We start from the raw sequence: 10,693 nt of genomic DNA on the forward strand, positions 1-10,693 counted from the left end.
GAGGGCAGACTTCATGTTGCCTGAGTGATTTTGAGCTCACTGCTTTGAGCATTAAAAGTTGATTGGACATCATTCAGGCCAAAAACTAGTCTGAAACTGTAAAAGTTGGGGTCCAATAATCCACCTAGAATATGATGCACCTTGTTGTACATTTTTACTTGAGCTCTGGCTTAATGTGGAGATAGTTAACTTGCCAGTGAACACAGACAGGAAGCTGTATTACAGATGATGGTGCTGAACTCTGAACTGCTGTTTAGCTATAGCTGTGTTAAACATCCCTGTAAGCGGGAGCCCAGGGAGGGAACTTCCCCTCCTATTTATCTTTATTAAATCTTACTGTTACCGGACCAGGTTGGTAACCATTTAGCATCTTAATTGGGAGGAGTGATTTTCTGTGTATTGTACCAACAGACTGTAACTTGGCTAAATTCTAGTCTAGACATCAAATGAAAGTAGTGCATACAAATCTGAGATACCAAAACTGTCTTCCTGAAGAATCTTTAATAAACAGCAGACGATGCAAACAATCAGGTGTCAGTAGCTAACAATGCTATTTGTTTCTTGTTACAAATTATGGGATGGGCTGGTGTAACATCAACACCAGTCTGCTGGCTGGGTGAAAGCTCACTCATTCAGCAGCCTCCTTCTATCCTAATCCTGTGCTGACTTATAGCTATACAGACATTAGGCCAGACCAGGGGTCGGCAACCCGCGGCTCCGGAGCCGCATGCGGCTCTTTAGTCCTTATAGTGCGGCTCCGCGTGGTTTGGGAAAATAAATTAGAAGTATTTCGCTGAAGTGTATTTATTTATGTTAGTTCTTTAAACTTGTAGTTCTAAATTGGAAGATTATGTGATATGAAATATAAATATAAAATTATATTCTATTATTTTTCCTCGCTCAATATAAGCGTCACACTCGCGGAAGCCGGTATTCCCGCCGAAACACCGTGCATTATCGAGACTTTCAACCCCGGGTAGGCCAATTATGGATCTTCGGATCCACATTATGTCAGCAGCTGCACCGTGAACTATGTTAAAGACAAACACTGCTCACGCCTCACAGACGACAGATGACAGCTTACAGTCCTGCGTAAACTGACTTCGCACAGCACCGATTAGCAGACGCTGTGCGCAGAGGTTCAGGAGCAGAAGTCCCATTGTAAACATACCACGGCAGACCCGACGATGTTTGCATGAACGCGCTTTTCACACGCGGTTGCTGTACGCATACGGCCGGCTGTAGCTTCGCAGCTCACAGCCCGACACACACCACCAACACAACAGCACAGATAGCGCAGACTTTAAGGCGGCGAGGCGTGATTGCGGGTGCCGCTCAGGTGCGTCCGCCTTCCCTGCAGCGGCGCTGCAGACCACGCCCCCGCCGCACGAATTAACCAGGTAAAATACATATTTAGGCAGAATTTTGCAAATATCTATTTTCAATTTTCAGCAGCATAGAGCTTTTTTTACCAATTATTTTTTAAAAGTCAGGTCAAGGCTCCAAAAGCCCAAAGGAGATATAAGGGAGGCGGCTCACAACAGTTTTTGTTTGCTACATGGATCATTTTAGTTCAGCTGGGTGTCTTTGCTTTTGTTATATTTCTTTAAGAGTTCAAAATGTGTTGATTACATAAATAAAATGTAATTTTCTCTGTAGCACTTCATGGATTTCATAAGCAGCACACCTTAGTTGTTCACACAAAGGTACAAAAACAATATATATACAGTGTTATCTTCATTTTAGATGTCAAAAAGTATTTGCGGCTCCCAGTGTTTTCTTTTGCGTGGAAACCGGGTCCAAGTGGCTCTTTGGGTGTAAAAGGTTGCAGACCCCTGGCGTAGGGTTTCAGAGAGTTTTGTGGCTATAACGTAGCTACAGCGTAGATTACCCGTATAAATCCTCAGGTACATGGAACGTTCTCTGCTCAGTGGTGTTGGATCCTGATCACCCCATGTTTGTGTTTCAGTGGGTGATGGGAGTCAAAGAGGAGATATTGGTCTGTGTGTCTCCACAGTTGTTCTCAAACTAAAGAAGGCGCTTGGACAGGAGACGAAACCTGATGGCCTCCTTCACTTTCATCAACATTTCTTTCAACTTTATATTAAGTTTGTCAGTGAAAAGCTATGAAATGGAAATTCAGCCCTCGGAATCAATCCCAGATTGTTTATCTGCTTTTATTGTGATAATGAGGGAACAGGCCTCACATGGCCATGAAAGTGCATATGGTACTTTTGAGTCCCCCCCCCCCCCCACACACACACACACACACAAATACCTTTGTCTTTAGAGCTAATAATTAATAAACAATGGTGTGCCACCACCATTATACATTTTTTACCTTTTTTTACCTGAAACAGGTGATTAGTCTGTCGATACAGACACACAGGCAACCATTCATTCAGCTAATTTAGCGTCACCAGTTAACCTAACGTGCATATGGGGTACTCATGTGAAATAATAATTGCTAGAAATACGACGATTTGCTTTTTCTGTATTATAAAATTTAAAAAGCTCACTGGAAGCTACTCTACCCCTATCTTTTCGTTGCATTCGAGATTCTTAATTGTCTGGGATTGTTGTTAAACTTAATGTCGGTTACAGTTTATTTGGAAAAGGTATACCGGAAGGTGAGTCGTGCTCTTATTTTTCTGACACCGGATGGATGTTGAGGAAGAAGGTGGTTTTCTAAAAACATTAAAAAGAAGTACCGAAAGAAAGTCTCCGAAGTGCGTTGCCTTAAGCCTGACACACGTGCATAAAAATATGTTATAGATAAATATTTTAGAAGCTGTTTTCTCATGAGCTTATTAGGAAATATGTCTACTCTACATTTGGGAGAACATTAGAAAATAAACTTGAATCACAAGAGACCTTTCCAGACATTTAATTCAGTCTCAAAAGTCCCGGACAGATTCTAAATCAGTTCATTTGTTTGAGGGAAGGGCAGAGGAAGGTGCTTAGACTGCCTCGGGGTGATTTTTCTGGAACATTCGTTATCATTGACTTGCTCCGGAGATTTAGAGTTTACACAGACACGATTACATAACCTGGCATTCACGCTATGACCACACCACTTAAGTATGATTTGAACAGTGAGGCTTGTACGAACGTGTTTTATTATTGTAGTCATTTTGACCAAAAAAAGTTCTCACATTAAAAAAAATGTGATTAACACACTTTGTCAGAAAAAACAAAGTTCATCCTAAAACAAATTTCTCTAGAAACTATGAGGAAAATAAAACTAAAAGGACACACCCTATATTAATATACGCCCTGGTTTTATGGCTTCGAGATATCCATTTTCTTATAAAATCTTTGGCAAGAAAATGAGCAGGTTTTACAAGTCTTTTTGTAAACTGTGAGATTTAATGATGTTGTGTACTGTTAAAAAAAAGTGGTTGAAACAATGTAAAACACTGAGCGAAGGCCATTGTGTGTGATATTTGTTTCGAATTCAATTCAGCTGCTAAAGAAAATTGCTAAAGTTTTCTATAACCAAGAGTCTTTGACTGGATACTGAAATGAGCTCCTTTGTGGTTTAAGTATAAACTAACAGATCTTTGTAATTATTTGTCTGAATTATTGGTCAGACATAACCTCTGCAGACTACAAGTTGTATAGTGGGAATAAATATTTCACAACACACAGTTTGCTGCTGGTTCAGTCAAGGTTGTTTGAAGATAGATCAAACCTGCAGCTTCAGAATCTAGTGCAAAAAAGACAACACAAAGCGGAGCCGCCGAAGTGTGAAAATGTTTCACTCAGTACAGTGCGCTCCAGCTGTGAGGCTCCAGCTGCTGTTATGCAGCTGATGAATTGGTAATTGTGCACTGACTGGTCCTGGTATTCTCCTAACCCCAAAGCTGTTGCTGCTGAGAAAAATGTAATTTACACAGCTGGAGAAGCAATGTACCTCCCCACTCTGCTTTTTCTGATTTCACAGTAGTCCCAGTATCTCCCAGTCATTCTCACACATCTCCATAATGATGTTGGTGGTACAGGACCACTGTTTTATCTACTCAGATAATCACTATCAGACACGTAGTAGTAAACAAAATCAAACATCAACATTTTTATGTATTTCAAGATTTTTATTAATTGTATTGTAATGGCTGATGGATGGTGAAGAATTTGCAATATAACTGTTGTTGTGAATTTTTTCACAACAACAGTTATATTTTCACAACAACAGTTGTGAATATTTTCACAACTGTTGTTGTGAAAAAAAACCCCCCCAACAATCAAATGATCCCCTATGAGCAAGCACATGGCGACAGTGGGAAGGAAAAACTCCCTTTGAACAGGAAGAAACCTCCAGCAGATCCAGGCTCAGGGAGGGCGGCTATCTGCTGCAACCGTTAGAGGGTGTGTTTTTTATATTTTACTGCTGTTAATATTTCCATGTCTGTAATAAGCGTGATAAGCAAGGTGCAAGAACCCTGTCTTAATTTGTAATAATGGGGCACACAGTGTTTTCTGTGGTTAATAGGAAGAGGAGGCGGGGTGGGAGTAAATTTTTATTTGTGTTTATGTCCCACGTCTCTAATAAGCGTGGTGCGTAAAGTGCAACAACCTTGTATTGGTTTTTAATAATGGGGCACGCTGTGTTTTCTGTGGTTTCTCAGACAGGGCGGGGGGGGTGTGGGAATGAGTTTTTTAGCATTAGCTGGCGAGTCTTTCGCTACAGACACAAGCCTGTTTGTTTTATTAATTGTTGGCAGCCGAACTCGTCCGTTTTAGGTGTTGTTTGTTCTGAGCTGCTGCGTTGCTGACAACGGAAGAAACGAACCCGACCAGTACAAGTTTGCAGGAATGCTTCTTTGCTTTGGTTGAAAGTCATCTGAACCTTCCTTTTCTAAAACCACACTATGTTTCTTCCCCTCTGTTCTGTCTAAAACTGGGATGTTTTTACGAGCGGCTTTGAGAAGTTCCAGCTCCATATCGCGAAGACGGCGTTCGTTCTCGGTGGCCTGACGTCGTTGCTTTAACAAATGCTGTGTTTCAATTTCTTTCTCAAGTTCAGCCAAAGCACGTTTTTCTTTGACTGTCTCGTTATTATATTGGCAAAGTTCAATGCATTTTCACGCCTTTTTTGCGCCTCTTCCATATGCTTTGCCAATAATATCACGTCAGCCTTCCTGCCGGCCTCTCTCCACTCCCGACTTTCCCTTTGTTCCTCCTGCATTATCTCTTTCTTTAGCCTGATTGCGTCCTCCCAGCTGTTGTGGAGTGACTTAAACCTGGCTTTTCTTAGAATATCGTTGTGCTGATTATTTTGAATTATATGTCGGATATATTCATTCCCTCTAATTTTTAGTTCTTTCTCTTTTTGAGCTCTGAATTTTTTAAGCTCTGCCAGTACCTTGTTTGGCATTTGAACTGAGGACGTTTGGAGGGCCTTGTTGAAGTTTGGACCATGGCGATCATTAGCTCTAGCATAAATGTGAGACATATTTAATAAAGGTTGACTTTCACTGGTATTTTAGACTTTCAGCGGTATTTTAGACGGAACAACTTTGTAGTTCACTTGTGTAGAGAGTATAGCGTCGCTAAGGCTCTATTTAAGCCCTTGGTTTGGAAGCTCCTTTGAAGTTCCTTTATTGTGACGTTGCAAAGGCCTTTGAGCTGAGCGTAAGCCCCGCCCTTGTGCTGTTAATTAGCAGCAGGTGCAACGTCTCTGTTCACACCAAACGCCATAGGCTGTATCCAATGTTCCCTCTAAGCTGCGCAGTGCGCTGGCACGGTCTCTGCGCACAGAAAATCTGCGTTGCGCACAAAGAAAAAATCTAACTTGAATTGAAATTAAAAGCGTTATTTTTCAGTCATACGTCGTTGTTATTCCTGCTAGCAGTATAGTTTGTTTCCGTTGCAAATAAATAAATACATACATAATAAAATTTCATCCCTCCCCAAACACCCCCAACACTGAACTAACAACTGAACCTTATAGAGTCCAGTGCTAATACCCTAATGAGTGTAAAACCAACACACTGTCTTCAACACCTTTCCAGTTTTCACGCATTAAAGCTACTCTCTTGAGCAGGAGAATGACTTTGTTTTAGTTACAAAGAGGCATATCAGGGTACTTCCCAAAGTAGAACATGTGCTCTAAAAACTAAGTACTGTAAAAAACAAAAAAAAACAAACAACTACTGATATATACAAGTCAAATCTAATAATAATTGCTAGAAATACGACGATTTGCTTTTCTGTATTATAAAATTTAAAAAAACTCACTGGAAGCTACTGTTACGACCCGTCTAGGGCCAGGCAATAACATGAACGAGGCACTCGCTCCCCCCAAGACCCAAGCAGCCACAGGAAACAAATCCGTTCGTTATATTGTGATTTATTTACAAGGTGGAAGAAAGAAGAGGAACAACAGAACGGGAGTGTCAACACTTCAGGGCGAGCCAAGGCCAAAATAATAAACAAAACAAATCTACACAAATCCCGCACCCCTGACCTTACCAAAATAAAGTCAAAAATAAAGACAGAGTCTGACCTCCTTAACTAATTCAAAACAGGAGAAAACGGGTGATCAAAAGAAACGGCAGCTCACCCCTACCCACTCCACTTCCACAACTTTTCAGACAACACTGCAGCCAACGACTGCCACAGGTACACTGCTGGGTGCTGAGGGGAAACGCGAGGACCTCTCCAGCCGTAGCACTCCAGCCTCCTTTTAATGGGCGGGTCCTCCAGCTGGAACCAGTCGCGTCAGGGCGGTGTATCCACGCACCAATCGGAGCAGAGCCCTGGCACAGCTGAATTAACATAAACAAATATTACCTGCCCAGAACAAACACATGAAATACAAGTTCGTAACACCCCCTTCCATAAGAATTAAACAACCCTCCTATTGTTTAATTTCCAAACTAAGAGACAGGGCATCAGCGATAACATTTTCCGTCCCTTTCTTATGTTTGATTTGCAGATTAAAATCTTGCAAAAGAAGGGACCAACGCATAAGTCTCTGATTTGAGTTTTGCATCTGGGAGAGAAACACCAATGGGTTGTGGTCAGTGAATACTTGAACAGGTATAGAGCTGGATCCAATATACACCTCGAAATGCTGCAGGGCTAACAACAAAGCAAGGGCTTCCTTTCAATAGTGACCGAATGCTTATGAGGATCGATTTGCTCTGAGGGTGTGTGACAGGCTGCGTTATGTGTTTAGGATAAACGATAATGAGGGAGTGGCAGAGATGTTAATGCTCCCTGGGTGCAAATATTGTGAATGCAACGGACTCCAAGGGCAGGTAAGAGATGCAGACAGACTTAACATCTTGTGTGGAAGGGGTTTTTTTTTTGTATTTGTTCTTAGTGAGCAGAACGTATTTACAATAACTGTGTTGATGTTGATGCAGGACTCCTCTTCATGCTGCAGCTTTTTCTGACCATGTGGAGTGCGTTTCCCTTCTTCTGAGCCATGGAGCTCAGGCAAATGTTGTTGACACCCACATGCACAGAACACCACTGATGATGGTAGCTCTAAATGGACAGACCATGCTGTGGGTCAGTACACTAACTGATCCTGGGATAAACTTGTGGAAATAATGGTCCCTGATTTCTTAACCTTTCACTTGTATTTATCTCCACTGTTGTGTTGTGTTACAGAGGTGATGGTGAGCGGTGCTAAGGCAGACTTGGCACTGCAAGATGCAGACAGGAACACAGCATTGCATTTGGCTTGCAGCAAGGTAAGGGCTATTCAGAGACAGGAAATGTTCTTTAGTCATTCAGTATTAAAAATTTAAAGTTGAAAGTAGTTACAATTCAGATTTTATATTTTTGCAATGTGTGGACGTGTATGTTTTGGCCCTGGCCCTTGGAACATTTATGTATCACTTTGGACACATCTGGCAGACACATTTAACCACATCATCACATGTTTCACTTGCATCACTAAAGGCACAATTTGGAGAATGTCATATTATTGTGAACAATAATATTTGCCACACACACACGCACTGGTCCGTAACTGTCACACAAAGAGCTTTTAAAGCTTTGCGCGAGATTAACGTTTATGTGAAGCTCAGAACGTCATCTCTTTAACATACTGACAAAGGCAGGATTGTTGCACATCTCATGTGGTCACTGCAGATGACTTTGGTACTCTCTGTTCTTCTCAGGGTCACGAGACAGTGCCTTGTTGATTCTGGAGAAAATCAGCGACAGGAATCTCATTAACTGCACCAACGCTGCTCTGCAGACGTATGTAGAACCTGAAGGTTGCACCTACTGTAAACAGTAGGATAACCTGCAAAACCCACTGTGAACTTACTGTAACACTCTTCTACCTGCAGGCCCTTGCATGTAGCAGCCAGGAAGGGATTGACAGTGGTGGTCCAGGAGCTGCTGGTGAAAGAGCCAGTGTGTTAGCTGTGGATGAGAATGGTCAGCTTTCATCTCACTGTACTCACACATACTCTTCAGGTGTAATTCTAATGTGTACTATGAACCCTTTTCCTCCTTTTATTCCCAGGTTACACTCCAGCTTTGGCTTGTGCTCCCAATCGGGATGTAGCTGACTGCTTGGCCCTCATCCTCAACTCAATGATGCCCACCTCACCCATGGTCACATAGCAGCTTTGCCCACTCTCTCGCTTACTCAAACAGTCATCAACCACCACCCTATCTCAACCACATTTCCAAAGGTGTGGCCTTTGATACTCCAGCCCCACTGAGACCTGACCACGCCTCCTACTGCAGGCCAGAACGCCTGCTGTCCTCTGTCTCCGGAGATGATGAAATGAATGACTCAGATTCAGAAACGTACTGAGGACTAGTGGAACCTCAATACTGGCAGGTTAGCCAGCCACTCAGGAGCCTTAATAGATCACTGACAAAAGCTTGACAGGGCAGTAAATACAAGCAGAGTATTCTTAGGTAAGTCTCTTCAAATCTAAAAAATAATCCTCGTCTGAACCACATGCTTGCTTCCTTCAGGTGCATACACAGTGGAAAAGATGCACTAATGTAATAATTTGGTAAAATAAAGAATAATTTGCCACTTTTTTTTTCCACGGCATCACTGTACGATCAGTAACATGGTCAGCGTCCTTTTCAATGTAAAGCAGTGGTTTTTTTTTACGTTGAACTCTTTCTGTTTGAGGATACAGTTTTAAATCTTTTCAAAGATTTTTCATTCACATTTACTAATGGAGCATCTGGTGAAGAAAAGCTCAGAGGACTGCTTTTTTTTTCTTTGTTAAGATACAGAAACTGAGGGACAATCTTATGGACCAGCTGAAGAAGCGTTTTCCCTACTGTACTTGAGATTTTATTCAGAGTTCTTTGAGCTTTCACAGCAGCCACTGACTGTCACTCTGGGACACTTATAATGCTGCATTCATGATTAGGATCGACTTCTTGATTCCTAGGAGAGAAAGTCAATATTGAACCTACGTATTTATTCCAGGTGGAGATTGAATCGTTGAGAGCAGATTGTGACAGCAGGTGGATGTAAGACCAATGTACTGTACAACTGATGAACTGAATGAGCAGCCCAAGGAATGGATAACTTGCAATGCTGTAACTTCTTAATGTTTGTGTTGTGTACAGGAGACAAGAGAAGGTGGCTGTCACTGTGTGGATTGTTTGTGTGTGTGTGTGTTTGTGTGTGTGTGTGTGTGTGTGAGAGAGAGAGAAACTATTAAATATTGCCTTTTGAGGAATATGCAACATTCAAACAGAGGATAAATGCTACTTGGTGGAATGTTTGTACTGTAAAGATTAAGTAACAGATGAATAAAGACATTTGTTTTGGTTTATTTTATAAGAGATAAAAGAAATGTGTAACAGCTGAAGGTTGGAGCAGCTCTTAACCATAACACTGAACTTTATTTTCCTGATCCCTCTAAAGTTTATTCATTGTCCAGGTGGTACATTCGTCCATACAGGCAGGCAGTGACCAGGCCACCCTTCGTGTTTGAATGTTTCATGGTCAGTCTCCCGTCTGCAGCTTTCTCCAGACTCTCTGGCTGCTCCAGGAACATTCGGCTTGTCAGAATAGATGGGTACACGTATTTGGTGTCAAAGTTCCCCTCCAACAGGAAGTCCATTTTAGACTCTGCTTCTTCCGCTTCCTGTCCACAAGAGCTCTGATCCAACCCTGCACAACAGACTACTGCACAAACCTGTAGATATTTAACATGTGGCAAATAAAAGTAGTGAGTTGTCAGTTTTAACCTTTTTAGAAATATTCAAATTCATGTGATTCTTGCCTGCAGTGCGTAACGTCCGTTGACGGTGTGTGTTCCTGCAAGTGCGCCGAAAGCATAGAGCTCTTTATGGTCTTGCAGTAACCACCTGTACTGCAGGCGGCAGCAGAAAGTGCCGTTGCACACTTTAATGTCGCCTTGTGTCTCATTTAAGAGGACAAATGTAAATGTGTCATACATCATAGAGGAGATGAAGGTGGGGTAGGAGGGAGGAGGAGGGTCATCACAGCTATCTTGGTAGCAGTATCCAGAGTCTGTAGCCGCTGATATTGTTGACTCCCCACCACCTCCACTCTTTGGCTGCACTTTGTTTTACCTCAAGTGGCTCCAAAACTGGCACTCTGGCCACCAGCAGCCTGCCTCCTCTGGTCCCCTTTCCTGGCGTGGTGGTAGGTGGCAGAAAAGGGGTGTAGATGCCACTTCCTGTCATGATGAGCCTGTCATTACGAATGTTGACAGCTAGT

The 10,693-nt window shown here is 42.2% G+C and overlaps 1 long non-coding RNA gene and 1 pseudogene across 1 annotated transcript; one reads left to right on the forward strand and one right to left on the reverse strand.

Annotated features, from left to right (window-relative positions):
* The first annotated feature begins 8,145 nt into the window (after positions 1–8,145).
* LOC112845391 (uncharacterized) lies at positions 8,146–8,610 on the forward strand. The gene is made up of 3 exons (XR_003218199.1): positions 8,146–8,220; positions 8,313–8,403; positions 8,492–8,610. It is a non-coding gene; the product is annotated as an uncharacterized LOC112845391 (long non-coding RNA).
* A 1,147-nt stretch (positions 8,611–9,757) lies between these two features.
* Positions 9,758–10,689, reverse strand: LOC109198997 (biotinidase-like; annotated as a pseudogene).
* Positions 10,690–10,693: the final 4 nt, after the last annotated feature.

Source organism: Oreochromis niloticus, unplaced genomic scaffold (genome assembly GCF_001858045.2).
Source record: "Oreochromis niloticus isolate F11D_XX unplaced genomic scaffold, O_niloticus_UMD_NMBU tig00007226_pilon, whole genome shotgun sequence".
NCBI lineage: Eukaryota > Metazoa > Chordata > Actinopteri > Cichliformes > Cichlidae > Oreochromis > Oreochromis niloticus.